Below are 7,832 nucleotides of genomic sequence, written 5' to 3' on the forward strand. Positions count from 1 at the left end.
TATGGTATGGTGACTTCAGTTAGTAATGATGAATTGTATATTGAAAAGTTGCTGAGCGTAGATCATCACACGAAAAATGTGTAACTGTGTTGATGACTGTTTAGATTTATCATGATCTTTCCACAATATATACAAATGTTGAATCATTATGTTGTACACTTGAAACTAACATAATGTTATATGTCAATTTTATCTCAATTTAAAAAAAGAAAAAAAGAAATGTACTTTGACCTAAGAAAGGAGATAGTACCTATAAATATACCTGATCTGAGTTACTGACACATTTCAATGTAGAAGAAAAATTAGAATTGTGAATGCCTTCTATTTAGCAGAGTTTGTTCTCAGTTTACCAACTATTTTAACATCTGTAGAAAGAGTATTTTCCCAACTAAAAATAATGTGGTCTATACAGAAATCATTTTAAGATGTAAACACTTTAAAATTTATTAATCATATATACAACTTTGCAGAAAATTGCAGGCAACTTCATGAGATAATTAAAACCTTTAAGAGTATAATAAAAATATATTCTTCAACATATTTCAGTAAGAAAAATATGACCAAGTAACCAGTTAATGTACACAAACATGTACCAAGAATGTTTTTATTTTTACTCTTTGGATAACCCATGTGAATGCATTTTTTATCTCTCTTTTTCTTTCATATACATACATACTGGCTACTTTTTAAAAATTTTACTTTTGAAGGTATCTTTGGAATAGAACTATTTTATAAGTTTACCAGTACAATAAATTCAATTTGTCCACTAAAAATACATATTGGAAAGTTTATATAATTTATATTTACTTTTGTGTCTGTTTTCACTTTCAAAAGTGTGTAGATTTGGGAGATAAATGGTTAGTTTAGTTACAGTGTTTCTAATTTTCTATATAAGTCCTGGGGCATTGGCTGCCTGTTGACCTCTTTGTTAGTCACATGGATTTTTATCTCTGTTGATTTATTTGAGAATCATTGATGACCTGCCGGCTTCATGATTGCACTTGGGGTTTAACTTCCTCCAACCAGCTAATACTACTCATTCTCAGTGTCTGGCACAGTTTGCTGAATGATTCGTTTATCCTGTCTTAAATCATCCTGCTTTCTGATGCTAAGCTTCTTTAGGCTCCTTCTCTTTTCTCTTTTCTCTCTGACTCCCGCTGCACTCTCACATCTAATTCTTAGCTTATTTTTGCTGGCTTGTATTTCTTATCCTAACCTCTTTTTCCTGTTGGTGGTGGTGTTTAGTCACTAAGTTGTGTGTGACTCTTCTGCGACCCTATGGGCTGTAGCCCACTAGGCTCCTGTGTCCATAGGATTCTCCAGGCAAGAATACTGGAGTGGGTGCCATTTCCTTCTCCAGGGGATCTTCCTGACCCAGGGACTGAACCCACATCTCCTGTGGTTGGCTCCTGAATTGGCAGGCAAATTCTTTATCACTGAGCCACCTAGGAAGCCCCCTTTCCCTCTTGCTTGCCCCATAATCCCAACTTTGGCACTGTTAAATTAGATGTTTCCTGAGGCTAATTTTTGCTTTCTGTTGTTTTACAGGGAAGGCAGGAGTTACATTTCAAGACGCAGTATTCATTTTTGTGGAAGATGGTGTGCTTCTGAAGTCTCTGCCACAAATCCAGGTTTCGTGCAGAGGGGAGGGACTTCCATTCTGGAGCACTTCCATTCCCCTAGCACTGCATCAATTACTTGGGAGTTAGGCCCATTGTTTTTGGGCTTCCCAGGTAGCTCAGTGGTAAAGAACCCCTTTGCCAATGCAGGAGATATAAGAGATGCAGGTTCGATCCCTGGGTCAGGAAGGAAATGGCAATCCACTCCAATATTCTTGCCTGGAGAATCCCATGAACAGAGCCTGGTGTCTCAACAGAGGAGTCCATAGGGTCTCAAAGAGTCAGACACGACTGTAGTGACTAAGCAGGCACGCATGCAAGGACCTTAGAAATGTCCTGAGGCTGGAGAAATATTCTCACATCAAGAAGCTAATCCGGTTGTTTATTTTCTGTTTTGTGCCCCGCCCCCTCCCAGCACGTATGGTGTAGGGGTTTTACGCGCAGGAGCTCGGCACCCTGACCTGCACGCACCCACACTGTTTGTGCTGTTGCCCTGGACACTGGGAGACAACCACTTCTTTCACAACCAACTCACCTGCTGAGCAATGGACTGGCTGAGGGCCTGACTTGCTCCTCCTTGTTCTGAGAGCCCCAGGCAGCATTTCCTCCCTCTGCGAGTCAGCTGTGGTGCTGGTCAGGATCACCAAAGGAACAGAGCGGGCAGACTTGTGGACTCAGCAGGGGAAGGAGAGGCGGGCAGACTTGTGGACTCAGCAGGGGAAGGAGAGGGTGGGAGCAATTGACAGAGTAGCATTGAAATATAAACATTACAATGTGTAACATAGATAGCTAATGGGAAGTTGCTATATAACACAGGGAGCTCATCCTGGTGCTCTGTGACAACCTAGGGGAAAGGGATGGGGGTGGGCTGGTAGGGAGGTTCAAGAGAGAGGGGACATGTGTATACCTATGGCTGATTCATGTTGATGTATGGCAGAAACCAACACAATGTGTTAAGCTGCTTCAGTCGTGTCTGACTCTTTGCGACCCCTTGGACTGTAGGCCACCAGGTTCCTCTGTCCATGGGGTTCTCCAGGGATTGAACCCGAGTCTCTTAAGTCTCCTGCACTGGCAGGCAGGTTCTTTACCACTAGCACCACCTTTAACTTTCTATTGTGAAGCACTATCCTCTAAATAAAAATAAATTTAAAAACAAAAGGACCACTGAAGGAATTTCTATCCTTCTCTGGGGCCATAGAATGAAAGGTTATCCAACAAAACAGTTAGTTCATTGAAAATGGGGACGATACTGCCTCTGCCCTGAGCCCAGAGGAGCAGGTAGGCATGCTCTTCATGCTGCAGAGGTTGTGCAGGGATATCCCCAGGCTGTGGACACCACCATCAGTCAGGTGGGCACTTTCAAACACCACTTGCCTCTCACAATGTTTCTCCATCAGTATTAACCAGTGCCTTGTGGAGAGGGAACCCGGAGTACAAGTACCATTTCTTCCATAGAGTGATTGGTAAGAGGAGAACTTGTAAGGCGTTTTTGCTCCAGGGGTTGGGTGGAAGCAGGGATCTTCTAGGCAATGGAGAACCCGCAGGTCACAGCTTGGTTCCTATGCCATCTTCTCAGCTGGAACTCCCAAGTGGAGGCCAGAGGGTATGAGCAGACGGGGCAGCATGCATCCCCCAGGAGGGAACCCTCCACTCCTGGGTGGGGGGCAGCTCAGAGCACCTGGAATTTCTAGACAGTTTGTTTTGGGTGGGGTTAGACTCCCCAGACATTTTTCTTTAGTGCCTGTATTAGCAGAAGACTCATGAAGATGTGCCATGGGGGTCTCCAACCAAAGAACCAGTGTTCTGTCAAGGCTCGTGTTTTGTGTGTATCTGTTTTCTATTTCATTAAAATTTATTTTTAGCAGTCTCAAATTCAGAATTTAAAAAGCACAGTGCAAAGAACACTTTTTTTTCCTCCTGAATTATTTAAAAGTTGGTTGCTTATGTATTTTTTTCCCAAAGTAACCTATATCTTACTAATATTTTTTTGACTTTGACAACCAATGCAATGAACATTTAACAACAGTATTTCTGTTTTTGATGGTGAGTACCAAAAAAAAGTTTTTATATTATTTTTTCTTAGAAATTTTAATTTCATTGTTTCAATTTTATTGCGATATAATGGACACAGAACATTGTATTATTTAAGTTGTACAACACGGTGATTTGCTAGATATTACGAAATGATCAAAGTTTAACCTCTATCATCTCACCTGGTTACAATTTTTTTTCCTGTGACGAGAGCTTTGCAGATCTGTTCTCTTACATGTGTACTTTATTCTATGAAAATACCACCTCAATAATAGTGTTGACTTCTGAAAAGGGGACTGAGATTGAAGGGAAGTAGGGGAACAGTTATATTTTTAAAGGAATAGATTTGCTACTGAGTCCAAGCTTATTCAGTTCACCACAAGACAGGTCAATTAACTGAAAAGTGAGTTGTTGGGGAAAGGAACAGCTAGTGAGTTTATGCAGAATGCCAGCAGACCAAGTAGATGAGCTTGTGTACAAAAGAGCATCTTGCCTAAGTCAGAATTCAGGCTTCTTTTATACTAAAAATGGAGGGAATAAAGTCAAATATTTCCTGATTCCAGTCAGCCTCCAGAGAGAATGTGTTAATTTCTTCCTTCCTGCAGTCCTTCACAGGTGGGCCTGATCAGGATGTTTCTTGTGTGCTAAACAAAGATATTTTAGCTTAACATTCATTGCCTGGGAGGCAGGGTTCCCAGAGACGCGCTATTATGTATAATTTAAGCTTATACGCAACATCCATTTAGTGATTAACTTGTAATAGACTACAAAGGTTCTTCCCTATTACAATTTCTGTATTATTTGATGCTTTTTACCATGAGAATAAATGCATGGATTGCTGGTTTATTTTCAAAGTAAATGGAAAGGCAAAAATAATAATAAAAATTTTAAGAGTAAGTTGCTGGCATGATGCCCTCCACATAAAGAGTTCCCCTATAACCCCCTCAACAGAATCATGCGATCAGGAAACTAACATGGACACATGAATGCCATCTATCTGTTCATTTCACTCAAGTCTCTCCAATTGTCCCAGGAGTATCTTTATCTCAAAGGATCTAGCCCTCCTCCCCTCTTATCCTGCAGGGATGCCTGTGTTGCTTTGCCAGCTCAGACTACTTTGAGACTAAGTTGGTTAAGAAGAAAAAGGAAGGGAAGGAAAGAAGAAATATATGTCAGTTCAGTTCAGTTCAGTCGCTCCGTCGTTTCTGACTCTTTGCGACCCCATGAATCGCAGCACACCAGGCCTCCCTGTCCATCACCAACTCCCGGAGTTCACCCAGACTCACGTCCATCGAGTCAGTGATGCCATCCAGCCATCTCATCCTCTGTCGTCCCCTTCTCCTCCTGCCCCCAATCCCTCCCAGCATCAGAATCTTTTCCAATGAGTCAACTCTTCGCATGAGGTGGCCAAAGTACTGGAGTTTCAGCTTTAGCATCATTCCTTCCAAAGAAACCCCAGGGCTGATCTCCTTCAGAATGGACTGGTTGGATCTGCTTGCAGTCCAAGGGACTCTCAAGAATCTTCTCCAACACCACAGTTCAAAAGCATCAATTCTTCGGTGCTCAGCCTTCTTCACAGTCCAACTCTCACATCCATACATGACCACAGGAAAAACCATAGCCTTGAATAGATGGACCTTTGTTGGCAAAGTAATGTCTCTGCTTTTGAATATGCTATCTAGGTTGGTCATAACATTCCTTCCAAGGAGTAAGCATCTTTTAATTTCATGGCTGCAGTCAGCATCTGCACTGATTTTGGAGCCCAGAAAAATAAAGTCTGACACTGTTTCCACTGTTTCCCCATCTATTTCCTGTGAAGTGATGGGACCAGATGCCATGATCTTCGTTTTCTGAATGTTGAGCTTTAAGCCAACTTTTTCACTCTCCACTTTCGCTTTCATCAAGAGGCTTTTGAGTTCCTCTTCACTTTCTGCCATAAGGGTGGTGTCATCTGCATATCTGAGGTTATTGATATTTCTCCCGGCAATCTTGATTCCAGCTTGTGTTTCTTCCAGTCCAGCATTTCTCATGATGTACTCTGCATATAAGTTAAATAAGCAAGGTGACAATACACAGCCTTGATGAACTCCTTTGCCTATCTGGAACCAGTCTGTTGTTCCATGTCCAGTTCTAACTGTTGCTTCCTGACCTGCATACAAATTTCTCAAGAGGCAGATCAGGTGGTCTGGTATTCCCATCTCTTTCAGAATTTTCCACAGTTTATTGTGATCCACACAGTCAAAGGCTTTGCCATAGTCAATAAAGCAGATATAGATATTTTCTGGAACTCTCTTGCTTTTTCCATGATCCAGCAGATGTTGGCAATTTGATCTCTGGTTCCTCTGCCTTTTCTAAATCCAGCTTGAACATCAGGAAGTTCACGGTTCACGTATTGCTGAAGCCTGGCTTGGAGAATTTTGAGCATTACTTTACTAGCGTGTCAGATGAGTGCAATTGTGCGGTAGTTTGAGCATTCTTTGGCATTGCCTTTCTTTGGGATTGGAATGAAAACTGACCTTTTCCAGTCCTGTGGCCACTGCTGAGTTTTCCAAATTTGCTGGCAGATTGAGTGCAGCACTTTCACAGCATCATATATATTATATACATATATCTCCTAGGACAGCAAGGAGATCAAACCATTCAATCCTTTCGGAAGGATTGATGCTGAAGCTGAAGCTCCAATACTTTGGCCACCTGACATGAAGGGCCGATGAAGAAGGAATTCATAGGGCCTGGACTCCATCTTAGGCCTGTTCATGCTGATCATGCTCAGCCACCTTTCTAATGGACTCTGAACTCTGTTTAGTGCCTATGAAAACAACAACAGAAGGAAGGATAAGACCCCCTCCAGACCGGGGAACCTTGAAGATTGTATCTAGGTTACTCATCGCCTAAGAGAAACCATACACTAATCACCCCTTCCTCCAGACAGGCCATGAATTTTTCTTTGTCTATCGGAGTGTAACCTCGGGTTTACTGATTATTGGCTAATTGTTTGACTGTTTGAACACATGAGCACATAGCACGGGAATGATGGGGTTATTTGGATTGTATTTTCCTTGGTTTATGTAGGTCTCAAGGAATTTGGAGTGGTGGCTTCAGACACGTACACATGGGGTATAAAAGATTTTCACAAATGCTGGTCGGGGTCCTTGGCTAAGAGGAGACTCTGCCTTGGGCCCGCCGGTTTAATAAACTGCACTCCACTGTCTGCATTGTCCTTCGGAGTGAGTTTGTTTCCTGGAACGCGTGGCTACAACATTTGGTGCATTGGCTGGGAAACTCCTCACTTTGAGGAGACAGGTCTCATTTGAGGCCACCCTGAGGCTTTGTGGCTTGAATCTCCTAGAGGGGGGAAGGCGCCTCAGCACTCTGGAAGAATTCAGCCGATCGACGCCCGGTTTCTTCGCTTTGGCAGGTAGTGAATGGCAGCCTTGCTGAGAAGAAATATATGTGTGTCCCTTCACACATGAGAGCTCAGGTGAAGAGGAACCCACCCGGCAGGGTGGAAGAGGGGGCCTGATCACCCTCTCTGGGAGGGGCCAGAAGGGGCATGGACCCTCAGGGGCCTGGAATAGGCAGGCAGCGGCGATTGCTTGGTACACAGGTCGACGAGCGTGCTTCGGTTTAGGAAGGAAATTTGTGAAGGTCATTTAGGAGGTGTGTCCACGCCGTCTCAGGGAAAATTATTACCAGCAATCACCAGGGGATTTTTAGGATAGGAAACTGGTCCTTGTATGCTCGTATTCTGCCCTCCCCCAGGAGGTGTCCCATTTGCTGTGAAATTCTTGACCCCCTCGGAATTGTTAGGCTAGAAGGAAGGGGATACATAAGTGAGTATGAATTGGCTTTCCCGGAGATGGCCTGGGACATGGGATATTTAACCCATCTGTGTTTTCATCCGCATCTGACCAAGCCCACCAAGGCAGAACGGACTTTAAGGGAGAAACAGTTTTGGACCACGTGGTGTTCTGGTTCGGCTGTGCTGACTGGCAGGTGAAGGCATGCTGATCCGCCTTCTCCCTCTGGGATCTGTCTCTTCTCACCCCAATTAGGAAGGAGGCAGAATGGCAATTTAAGTGTCATTGAGTGGAAATATCAGAAGTACATAGGGTACCGAGAACTTCGTAGACAGAATGAAAAGGAAAAGTAGAAGAAGGTCCGAGAAGGTAAGCAAGATGG

This window comes from Bos mutus, chromosome 14, assembly GCF_027580195.1.
Source record: "Bos mutus isolate GX-2022 chromosome 14, NWIPB_WYAK_1.1, whole genome shotgun sequence".
In the NCBI taxonomy this organism is placed as follows: Eukaryota; Metazoa; Chordata; class Mammalia; order Artiodactyla; family Bovidae; genus Bos; species Bos mutus.